The sequence below is a fragment of the Saimiri boliviensis genome, chromosome 4 (assembly GCF_048565385.1).
Source record: "Saimiri boliviensis isolate mSaiBol1 chromosome 4, mSaiBol1.pri, whole genome shotgun sequence".
NCBI classification, from domain to species: Eukaryota; Metazoa; Chordata; class Mammalia; order Primates; family Cebidae; genus Saimiri; species Saimiri boliviensis.
Window position 1 is genome coordinate 122,195,741 of NC_133452.1, and position 12,260 is coordinate 122,208,000.

The 12,260-nt window shown below is 32.3% G+C and overlaps 1 protein-coding gene across 1 annotated transcript in view; it reads left to right on the forward strand.

The window, feature by feature from the left end:
• The window catches only part of LOC141579921 (protein eyes shut homolog), a 535,064-nt gene that overhangs the window by 172,751 nt on the left and 350,053 nt on the right, over positions 1 to 12,260 (forward strand). The gene's annotated exons all lie outside the window — the stretch shown is intronic.

The window sequence follows — 12,260 nt, forward strand, 5'->3', positions numbered from 1 at the left end:
GTGTGTGTGTGTGTGTGTGAGTGTGTGTATGCACAATATATGTACTTTTTTATCTGCATAGTCTTGGTGTACCTATTTCCCCATATTTTGAGAAACATGAATTTGTTTTTCTTCTGTACCCTCCTCTACAGCCAGCTGCTAGTTGATAGTAGAAATCAGTGCTGAATTTTTTACAATGTTGAAAAATCAGAGGAAGAGTTGAAAATTACATTTGATTAAAAGCTGATTGCTAGAAATTAGGTTAAATATGGAAAATCACTGTTGACACCTCTATTCCTCCTAACTGTCAGAAAGTTTGAACCTTAAGAAGAATTAAAGTTGATTTCCAAGACAGCTTCAGGAAGACCATTAGACTATAGGCATTTTTGAAGCAAAGTGATAGATTGTGAAATAAAATATACTTAATAAAAGTTATTAGATTAATAAATACAAAGCATATATGATTTTATCTAATCATATATGAGTAAAGAATTGTTCACTTTTTTAAGCATAGGGAATCTATTTGACTCTCTAACCATTGCCTCAAATAAGCAGTAACGTATCTGGAAAATTAGGAATGAGATTTTCTAATTTGTGTTAGTTGTAACATATATTGTTGAGACAGATTATTTGATTATGTTGCACATGGGAATAGTACCGAGTGTAGCATTTGCATTTTGTTTCACTAGAGATTATACAGATAACGCACATCAGTGATCAACTTTTAGATCTTCTTAAATCCTTAATTTTCCAATGTATTATGAATAATCATTATGGCATAAATCTAATGGCTTCTGAAACCTATATAATATGACATAACTACTTAAGATATAACTACTTAATATTTATCCACATTTGTGCCATAGTATATTATAATGTACATTGAAATGACAAAGTTTCTCATTCAATATATTTTTAACATATTTTGTTATCACCAATCTTCTACTTGGAAAATTGAATCTTTTAAATAGTAAAAAAAAAAAATGATAAATATAGGAACCTAGCATTGAAACAATGGGCTCCATCCAAAATTTGAATGAAAGTTATTGAGCAAAGTTCTGGCACAACAGAAAAATCTCCTGAATCACTAGATTTTTGTCTTTCATATATATATATATATATATATATATATATATATATATATATATTAGTTGGTCAGAAGATGTGATGGTTAATATTGAGTATCAACTGAAGGATGCAAAATATTGTTCATGGATATGTCTGTGAGGGTGTTGCCAAAGGAAATTAACATGTGAGGCAGTCAACTGGGAGAGACGTACCCAGCCTCGGTCTGGATGGGCACTATCTAATCAGCTGCCAGTGTGGCTAGAATAAATCAGGCAAAAGAAAGTAGAATGAACAGACTTGCTCAGTCTTCTAGCATTCATCTTTTTCCCATGCTGGCTGCTTCCTACCCTCAAACATAAGATTTAGGTCTGGGACTCTCGGACTTATGCCAGTGATTTGCCAGGGGCTCTTGTGCCTTCAGCCACAGACTGAAGGCTGCACTGTTGGCTTACCTACTTTTGAGATTTGGGGACTCGGACTGGCTTCCTTGCTCCTCAGTTTTCAGATTGCCCATTGCAGTACTTCACCTTGTGATAGTGTGAGTCAGTTCTCCTAATAACCTCCCCTTCAAATATGTGTATATCCTATTAGTTCTATCCCTTTAGAGAACCCTAATAAAGAGATGAAACGTTTAAGAAAAAATAAGAATTCCTCAGTGTTCTCATACTCTCATTTCACTGCAGAAATATGTTTTTCTCATCAAATTATCTTTTAAATAATGGATACACTTCTAGCCTATTTATAAAACCCTGTATAGCCTATGATATTGTTTACATATTCAACAACAGAAGGAAAAGGAAAAATATTATACAAATCATCTCATAGATTAAATATAAGTTAATTTCCAATTATTATAGACTTGCTATGAGTTTAATGGTAAAACAATTCTTAAAACCTAGCTTATGAAACATTTTTGGAACCCACTGGTAAATGAACAGTGTTTATACATTGACTAACATTAATTGTTACACCACTCTCTCCATGTAGAATTCCTATCAGGATTTACATGGGACCTCTTAAAAATGAGTATTTTTTTAAAAGTATTGCAGAGACTATGTTTAAAATAATAAACAGCCTATTCATACAGGATAAAACTGGTGTTAAAAAATATGTGCCTTATAGAAGCCCATTTCCAATTTCCATAATTTTGATCAAATTACCTTCACAAATCTTTGGTTATTTAGCGTAAAAATACAGGGATCAGAGGATTTCCATGGAGGGGTGAAACAAGATGGTAGAGTAGTAGTCTCCGTAAGTTTTTACTAATATTTTTTGCAATCTGGAGAAATATGCAAATATCCCAGTAAAAAATAAGATTCAATCCAAATAAGACTATCTGAAGATATATTATAATCAAATTGTCAACAAATCAAAGACAATGAGAGAGAGAAAAAAAAAAAAGACAATGAGAGGATGCTAAGAGCATCAAGAGAAAAGAAGCAAGTAAAATATAAGGGAGTTTCAACACACCTAGCTGCAGAGTTTGAAGTCGTAACCTTATGGGCCAGGAGATTGTGGAATGGTATAGTCAAAGTGCTGAAGAAAGTAACAAAAACAGTTAACCAAGATTGCCATATCCATCAAAGTCATCCTTCAGAAATACAGGAGAAATAAAGACTTTGCTGACACACAAAGCCCAAGGGAGTTTATTACCACCAGATTTTGTTTTAAATTAAATGCTAAAAATAGTTCTTCAAGCTAAAAAAGAAGATAATAGGCAACGCAAAACCTTTTAAAAGTATAAAACTCATTAGTACAAGTAAGCATACAGTCAAATTCAGAATATTCTAATACTCGAAGGGTGGTATATAAATCACTAATATATCTTTGGTCTAAATGTTTAGAAGACTATCAAAAACATAAGAGGTGCAATAATTTCTGAAGGTATATGTAATATAAGAAAATGTCATTTATCACATCAAGAACTTACAATGTGAGGCATAATGGAGTCAAAGTGTAGAGAGTTTTTTCTGATCATAGTTATATTGTCATTCATTAAAATAATCTATCATAACAACAAAATATTTTTATATAATAAGCCTCATGGTTACCACAAAGGAAAATCCTATAGATACACACACAAAAAATAAAAAAGCAACAAGAAAGGATTTGCAGAACAACTAGAAAACTGCAGTTATAATTCCTTATCTATCAATAGTTACCTTGAATATAAATGGAGTTATTTCTCCAATCAGAAACATAGCGTGACAAAGTGGGGGACGGGGGGGAAGACCCAACTATCTGCTACCTACAAGAGACTCATTCACTTGTAAGGACACATAGATTGAAAATTAAGAACTGAAAATGGGTATTTCAGAAAAATGGAAACCAAAAGAAAGAGTAGCCATACGTATTTCAGATAAAATGGATTTTAAATCAAAAATGATTTTAAAAAGACAAAGTAGGCCACTATATAATGATAAAGTGGTATATAACAATATATGCGGTACAAGAGGATATAAAGAGGAGAGAGAGATATATATATATGAAGCAAAGATCCGGACATCTAAACACATAAAGGAAATATCAATAGATCTGAAGGGAGAGATAGACTACAATATGATAACAGTAGGCAATTTCAGTGCCTAACATTTAGCAGTGATCAAATTATCCAAACATGAAACCAGAAAACGATCATGAGACATAAAATGCATTCTAGAGAAGATAGACCTAAATACATATACAGAACATTTTATTTAACATCCACAGAATACACATTTATTTTTCCAACTAAACATGAGGCATTCTCTGGGATAAATCATATGTAAGACCACAAAAAGTCTTAAAAATGTACGAAGATTACCATTATATCAAGTATCATTTTTGACTGTGATTATATAAAGTTTGAAATGAATAACAAAAGAAATATTGGAAAATTAATAAATATACATAAACAACTATGGAGTTAATAAATTGAAAAGAAGTTTAACATTTTCTTAAGACAGAAATGAAAACACAGCACACAAAAACTTACGGGTAACCTCAAAAGCGATTCTAAGGGGTAACTTTATAGCAATAAATACCTGCATCAAAAAAGGTCATTGACTTACATACTTTTCAGATTAAAGTTAGACTCAATTAGGTAATGTATGTAAAAGTGCTATGTGAAGAGCAAAGGACAATGTAACATGCATTATTCTCATAAGTAAAATTTAAAGCCTTAACAATGAAACAGGTAAAAATGTAAGCTGCTTTTATAATAATGGGAAATGAAAGCCCTTTATGTACCACAGTGGAATCCTTAGGGCTCCTTCTAGATCTGTTTAATATGATAATGACATGTGATTCAGACTTTTCCAAATACATGCCTCAGAAAAATTTCGAGTACATGCCTGCAAAAGAAACTCACTTTATAAATGAAATTTTTGTGGCAGAAACTTTCTATTTCATAACAAGAATAATGGTCTTCTGTAAATATAAACTGAAACAAATTCTAATATCTAATGTTCTTATGTAGCATAGCACAGCAACCCTCTCATTGACATGGTATTGATGAAAAAACTGAAAGACTCAAGGAGGTTAAAAGATTTCTTCAGTATCCCATAAATGTAAACTAACACAGGAATAGAAAACCGAACGCCACGTGTTCTCACTCATAAGTGGGAGTTGAACACATGGGCACAGGGACGGGAACATCACACACTGGGGCCTGTTGAGGGTAGGGGTCAAGGGGAGGGAGAGCATTAGGACAAATACCTAATGCATGCAGGGCTTAAAATCTAGATGAAGAGTTGATAGGTGCAGCAAACCACCATGTTACATGTATACCTATGTAACCTGCATGTTCTCCACATATATCTGAGAACTTAAAGCAAAATAATAATTAATAAAACAAAAGAACAGATAACTTTAAACTCAAATGTTAAAGCTTGAAAGTCTTACCAAAAAAATCAAAACAAGAAAAGGAATCTTATTGACATTGTTTCAGTTCAATGTTATTTCTGAAGGTTCTAGGCAAAGCAATAAACTAATAAACTATTTTAAGAATTAGAAAGGTTTTATTATTCAAAAATGACATAATATTATTAAAAATAAAGGAGGATTGCCTGAGCCCAGGAATTCAACATCAGCCTGGACAATATAGCAGGACCCTGTCTCCATACACACACAAATAAATAAATAAAAAGAAGATTTCAACAAGGCTGTTTAGTGTATACAAGAATTGTACATCTGTACATCAATATAATGAGTTAAATAGGTGTTATAAACTATTTTAAAATGGCAACAAATTAATAAGGTTTCTGTAAGTTAACTTAGGAAAGTAAGCACATGCTCTTTAAGAAGAGAAATTATGAAACTACATGAAGAATGTTTTAGTAACCATTGTATAAGGGAGATATCACCACATCCACATACAGGAAGATAAAGTATCACAAGGATATAAATTAGAGTTATTCCTACATATCCCTTGGTGGTGGGCATTGCTTCCAGAACTCCCACACACACCACTACCAAAATCTGTGGATACTTGAGTAGTGCAGTTGGCACCACAAAGTCCAGTAGAACTTCTCTGTATGAAAAGTCCCCTACCCAACCCTACATATAGATTTCTTATACCACAAGTATACATATTGCATTTTTGGTGGGCCTTTGGTTGCAGATACAGAACCTACCAATTGGGAGTACAGAATGCATTTATTGAAAAAAGTTAGCATATAAGTGTACCTGCGCAGATCAGATTCATCTTCAAAGGTCAAGTGTACTTACACATTTTCTGTAAAACAGCGGAATTCAAATCAATTTCTGATGAGCTTTTTAAGCAATTTAGTAGGATGCCTGCATATGTAGCTGATTTCAATATTTATATTAAAGGGCACAGGGCAAAAATAAAGCAACACAATCCTGAAGAAGAACAATATCCAGACTTGACCTATCCTATAAAAAAAAAAAACTCATCATAAAGCTAATTAACTCCATGTTTGATTGGTTAATGGTTGACAATCTGTCAAATGGAATAGGATAATGAGTCCAGAAACAGATTCATGTACATGGAAGAACGCTGCCTGACAGAGCTAGTAACACAGATGAATAAAGGAAGGATGATTGTTTTGTATGTTATCCTAGAATAATTGGTATTCTGCATTGCAAGGCCAAAGGCAGGGGTGGAAAGATTCTATGCAGAGTGAATACTAAACAGTTTTGTCATAGGCAACAGGCAAAAAAATGTTTTTAAGCAAGGGAGTGTCATGATTTGATTTTTATTTTAGAAAGTTACTTCCTATCCTTACAAGTTGCTATTAAAGAATATTTTTCCTAATTTATCTCAATTTACTGGTGAAGAGAAATATGACTATATATGTTTTGCTTCCCTTCAAAAAGACAATTGACTACTTAGAGGAAAAATGAAAATTATTCAACTACTGGACTAGTTCTCCTGGAAATTTCCTTGCAATCATCTATTTTCATATAATATGCCTCTATTGCATATATATTTCCTTTGGCCACATTGAGGAGTCTCTGAAATCTTAAACTGTGTAGTCTAGTTTTTAATTTCAGTAATGTTGACTGTTTTGTAATTTTTTGGCATATTATGATTAATACTTGCTCTAAAACATTATGCTTTATTATAAATTGTGACTTACAGTTAATGTGCTAATGAATCTGCAAAAATATGTTAAAGAAAAAATGCTTCATAACTTATTTTAAAATATTTTTATATGACATAAATCTCTACATTGCCAGGGAAAAAAAATCAGGATTTCAAGAAGCCTGTGTAAAGCTCCTAATAAACCTATCACATAGTAAACAGATAAATGCTAATTTTCTTACTTATCCTGCTCTGTAAGTGGGTATTAAGCTAATTGTGATCAACTAAAATGGATTATGTAAAGTTGGATTTTAAGGTGAATTAGAGGCAATTTGTAGCACACAGAAGTAAAAAGTATTAAATATGGAGAGATTTTGTAATGATAAAATTCAAGCTCCTCTTTATAGAGATAACACTAAGAGACCCAAGTTTTAGACAGCATCTGTAGCTAATACACAGTTGCTGATCTTCTTACTATTAGAATCAAGAATCAAGATGTGATACAGCTTTCTTAATAAACAGCACAGTAAGCATTTCAATATTAATTATATTTAAGTGTCATACATAAAATGTTTTTTCAAAATAACACTCCATTTGAAAGAAAAAGTTGCACATACATTATAAACTTCCATTATTATTTCTTAGATATTGCTTTCAAGAAACCTGGAAAAAGGGTCATACTACATTCTGGGTGCAAAAATATTCTCTAACATTTATTTAATGCTACATACTGCAGAGAGCAATACTCTTTCTTGGAGCAATTACTTAAGGATTATACTATATAGGCAATAATGACCAGATATGGAGCTAAAAAATATATATCTTTACTTAAGCTACCCAATCACTACAGAATAATTATCAAACTATCAGTTTTATAGAAAAATCCTAGTATTATTCTCTCATAATATTTCAACTTTAACATTTAATCTTGTATGTAGAAACACTAACTATAAAAAATTTGGTTACTAAAAACTGATACAGAATTTTATGATCTGCTAACCAAAACAAACAAAGCCAGAAAAAAGTCCCAAGCTAAGATTCTTTTACACTTTAAAGTATATATATTTCTTTTATTAAAAGGAATATGTGGTGTTCAAGTAAATGTTCATAATTTAAGAGAAATTTTATACTCGTTTATGTTGTTTTGTATATATATATATATATATATATATATACACACACACATATACTTCACAGTCTCTATTATTTATTCTAAAATATATATATTCTATTATTTTTTCTATTCTATTTAAAAACCTCTCTTTGTTGCAGTAGAGGGGGAAGGGTCATTGATTCCTGATTTTTCTCTTAGACAGCTTTTATGTTTCCTTGTCATGCAATGGGAGTGGCTAATAATGTACATTAAAAAATTATTACGTGTAAAAAAAAGAAAAAACTGGCAACTACCCATCTATCAACAACCACGTTTCAAGTAAATTTTTAAGTGGCTAGACTCATCCATAAACTCAATATAAATTTCTAGATATAAAGGCAAGAGCTACTATATGAAAAGAGAAACAGACAAAGTTGAAGATGAAAGTTAACATCTTCACCCTACACATGTAATTCTGCATCTTAAGTCTCTTGACAGTTAGATATTAGCCCAGAAATAATTCATGAATTTGGAGAAATACTGGAATTTGATGTTGAGGTTTTCCTCCTAAAAGAATACCAGTTTCGCCCATTGTGAACTCCTGTCTATAGCTCTCAGTGGGAGCTGACCCCATCCTCATCTCCAGCAGAGGGCTTCATTCATCACCCAGATACAGCCAGTTAACTTCTAGGAAAGGTTCACTTTAACTTGAGACAGTTCTTTCTTCCTCTTATGACAGAAGCACAGTATTGGAAACTGAGTGATGCCCATCACATTGGAATCATGAGGAAAGAAAGTCTCATATTAAAGCTCAGCTTGTGAATATCAGAGTAGAAAGACAGAAGTAATTTAGGTCTTTTATGAGAAGTCAGTTAAGCTTTTACATAAACACACATCCATCAGGAAACCCACCCTATTCTTGAACTTCCTTTTATGTAAGCTATTTCATTTCTTCATTGCAGAAGCTATTTAGAATTGGCATTTCTGGTTATTTGTACCAAAAGCATACAAAATTATATGTATAGTCACAATATGCATCCATACAATTCAGATAAAGATTCCTCTATTTAGGAAGGTAAATGTAAAAATTTATTATTTAATTATATGTAATAAAAATATATAGAATTATTATTTTCCTTTAGCCCATTATTGCTGAAAATAATCTCTGTATTTATCTTTTCTTCACAAAACTGTTTCATGCTTGCTATAACCATTATTCACATCTGTTTAAAATTTTTGCTGAAGGAAGTATAAAATAAAATATTTACTTACGTATTTGAATATAAAACACCACAAATATGATTGAGGACACTATGCAAAATATCTTCCCGACTAAAAATCTATATTTAACTGTATAATTTTCCAAGCACATTTAAACAAAAGCATTTATATTTTCCATTAGATAGTGTGTTCACCTGTTTTTTGATTGCTATCGAGACCTAAGGCTGGGTAATTTATAAAAGAAAGAGGTTTAATTGGTTCATGGTTCCGCAGGCTGTACCAGCATGGCCCCATCGTCTGCTTGGCTTCTGGTGAGGCCCTCAGGAATCATGGTGGAGGTGAATTGAAAGGCAAGGTATCACATGGCAAGAGAGGAAATAGAGAGAGAGGAGGTACCACACTCTTTTAAACAGCAGTATCTCATGTGAACTCTGAGTGAGAACTCACTCATTACTGCAAGGATTACACCAAGCCATTCATGAAGGATCAGCCCTCATGATCCAAACACCTTCCATTAGGCCCCACCTCCAACATTGGAGTTTACATTTCAATGTGAGATTTGGATGGGACAAATATCCAAGCTATAGTATGTGCTTCCACATGCTTAACAAAATCAGGTATTGTGCTAGGTTGTTGGAATAGAATGATAAACCCAACATACTCTCAAGTACTTTCTAATTGAGTGCCTATGTGGGTTTCTATCCAGAAAATTAGTCACATAATGCAAAAGCCACCAATTTTTTTAATTTAGTCTATAAAACACATATCTTAATAATATTAAGGAATTCTTGAGTTACCTATTGTCAGGCAATATATTTCTATAAAATAATATGAAAAGACTTCAAAACGTTGTGAGAAGTGAAATTAAACATTTTAAAAATAAGCTTTATTTATCAGGATAAACCTCATCAAGGTCAACATATTTCTGTAAGCAATGATACCAGACATTTAGTTCATCTCTAAGGAAATGAGTGTCTTGGGACTTTACCCATGTCACTGCAGCCTTTTGTACATTATTAACTGAAGAAAAATAGATGCCCTTTACACATTTTTTAAAGATTAGAAAAAAGAAAGAAGTCAGAAGGAGGCAAATCAGAACTGTAAGGTGGATGCCTAATGATTTCCCATTGAAACTATCAAAATTACTTCTCATTTCATGAGAAGAATAAGCAGGAGCATTGTCATGGTGGAGGAGTACTCTCTGGTGAAACTTTCCTGGGCATTTTTTTGCTAAAGCTTTGGCTAACTTTCTTAAAATACTCTAATATTAAAGAGAGACATGTTATCCTTCTTTGGCCCTTTAGAAAGTCAAAAAGAAAAATGTCTTGAGCATCCACCAAAAAACTTTTTTCATGACTGTATTAGTCCGTTTTCATGCTGCTGTTAAGGACATAATGGAGACTAGGCAATTTACAAAAGAAAAAGGTTTATTGGACTTACAGTCCCACATGGCTGGGTAGGCCTCACAATCATGGTGGAAGGCAAGGAAGAGCAGTCATGTCTTACGTGGATGGCAGCAGGCAGAGAGGGCTTGAGCAGGGCAACTCCTGTTTTTTAAACCATCAGATCTCGTGAGAACCATACACTATCACAAGAACAGCATGGGAAAAGCCCATTCCATGATTCAGTCATCTCCCACTGGGTCCCTCCCACAACACATAGGAAATGTGGGAGTTACAAGATGATATTTGAATGGGAGCACAGAGCCAGACCATATCAATGGTGTTTGATTTTAACTGGTCCACTTTTGATCTGACTGGACCACATACACCTCTGAATAGCCATTGCTTTGATTGTACTTTGTCTTCAATATCATACTAGTGGAGCTATGTTTCATCTCCTGTTACAACTCTTCAAAGACATACTTAAAGATCTTGATCTTATTTGTTTATAATTTCAGTTGAAATCTCTCTTCTAGTCTACAGCTGATCTGGGCACACAGTTTTGATACCCCTGAGTGGAAAGTTTGCTTAACTTTAATTTTCCATTCAGAGTTGTGTAACCTGAACCAGTTGAGATGTCTATGGTATTGGCTATTGTTTTTACTATTAATTATTGGTCCTCTTCAATTAAGGCATGAATATGATTAAATTTTCCCTTGCAAATTGATGTGGATGGTCAACCACTAAGGACTTCATCTTCAACATAGTCTTGTCCCTTCTTAAGACAAGTTATACACTTGTAAACTGTGAATTTCTTTTGAGTATTGTTCCAATAAATTTTTGTAAAGCTTCAGTGATTTTTACCATTCTGATACCCAAGCTTCATCATAAATTTGATATTTGTTCTTGCTTCAATTTCAGCAGAATTCATGTTGCTCTGATAGGGGCTCTTTGCAAAAAAATGTCTTATTCTTCGTAGTAACTCAAAATAGTTTCTGTTCAGACATGTCATGATGAGTGAAATTCATCCATAGTTTTTAAATAAAACACAATTTATGTGAACTTTTTGAAGAACTCCTGTATGTAGTTGTTTGTTTTAATTTTATCAGTATTGGATTTTTGTTGTAATGTTAGTTTTTGAAAATATTTTATGCTCTTTCACAACTTGGAACTTTAAATCAAACTGATATATGACTTCATTCTCAATTAGTTAAAATAAATGCCTGAAATCTTTAAAACACTTTCTTGTTTAAAATGTTACTGTATTATTCTTTTAATATCACCGTTGAAACTCGGCAAGGGAAAAAAATTCCCTATCATTTAACAACTGAAAAAATTAGAATGTCAAAATTGAAAGGACATTGTTATTTTTTTCAATCATTAAGCTGTCCTTCACTAATGAAGTCAGTCCTTGATTACACACACACACACACACACACACACACACACACACTTTTATGTCTATAAAGTACAAATGTTTCCTGTCAGTATTTTAAACCTTGTTATTTCTAGTTAAAAAAATTAGTTTGAGGTTTAGCTGATTATTTCTTTAGAAATTGTTAAAAGAAGGAAAATGTAGCAAAATGAGTAATTCTAAAGCTTCATTAAAATTTCCAAATAAAGATAGCACACTTAGGATATAAAATTTCTTGAACTTTGAAAGGACAGATTCAAAAACAAATATTATCCTATAATAGCAAACTAAAACTCACATTGTTTTATAAATAACATTTTCTAGTAGTTATACATAATTGGAAAGTTTTAAAAGAGAATGAAAGCTTGTATTGGGGAGGTCATGAAAATAGCAAAATAAAAAAGGAACAGGAAGAAAGATGATATTCAAATCATTTGTTTCAGGAATCATTAGCCAACAGCAATCAATCCAATATTTATCAAGCAAAAAAAAGATTTAATATAAAGTAGTTAACAACTTACTCAAAAGCAAGATAACTTAGTTTTATTAATCACATATTTATAAATTTAAGAAAAT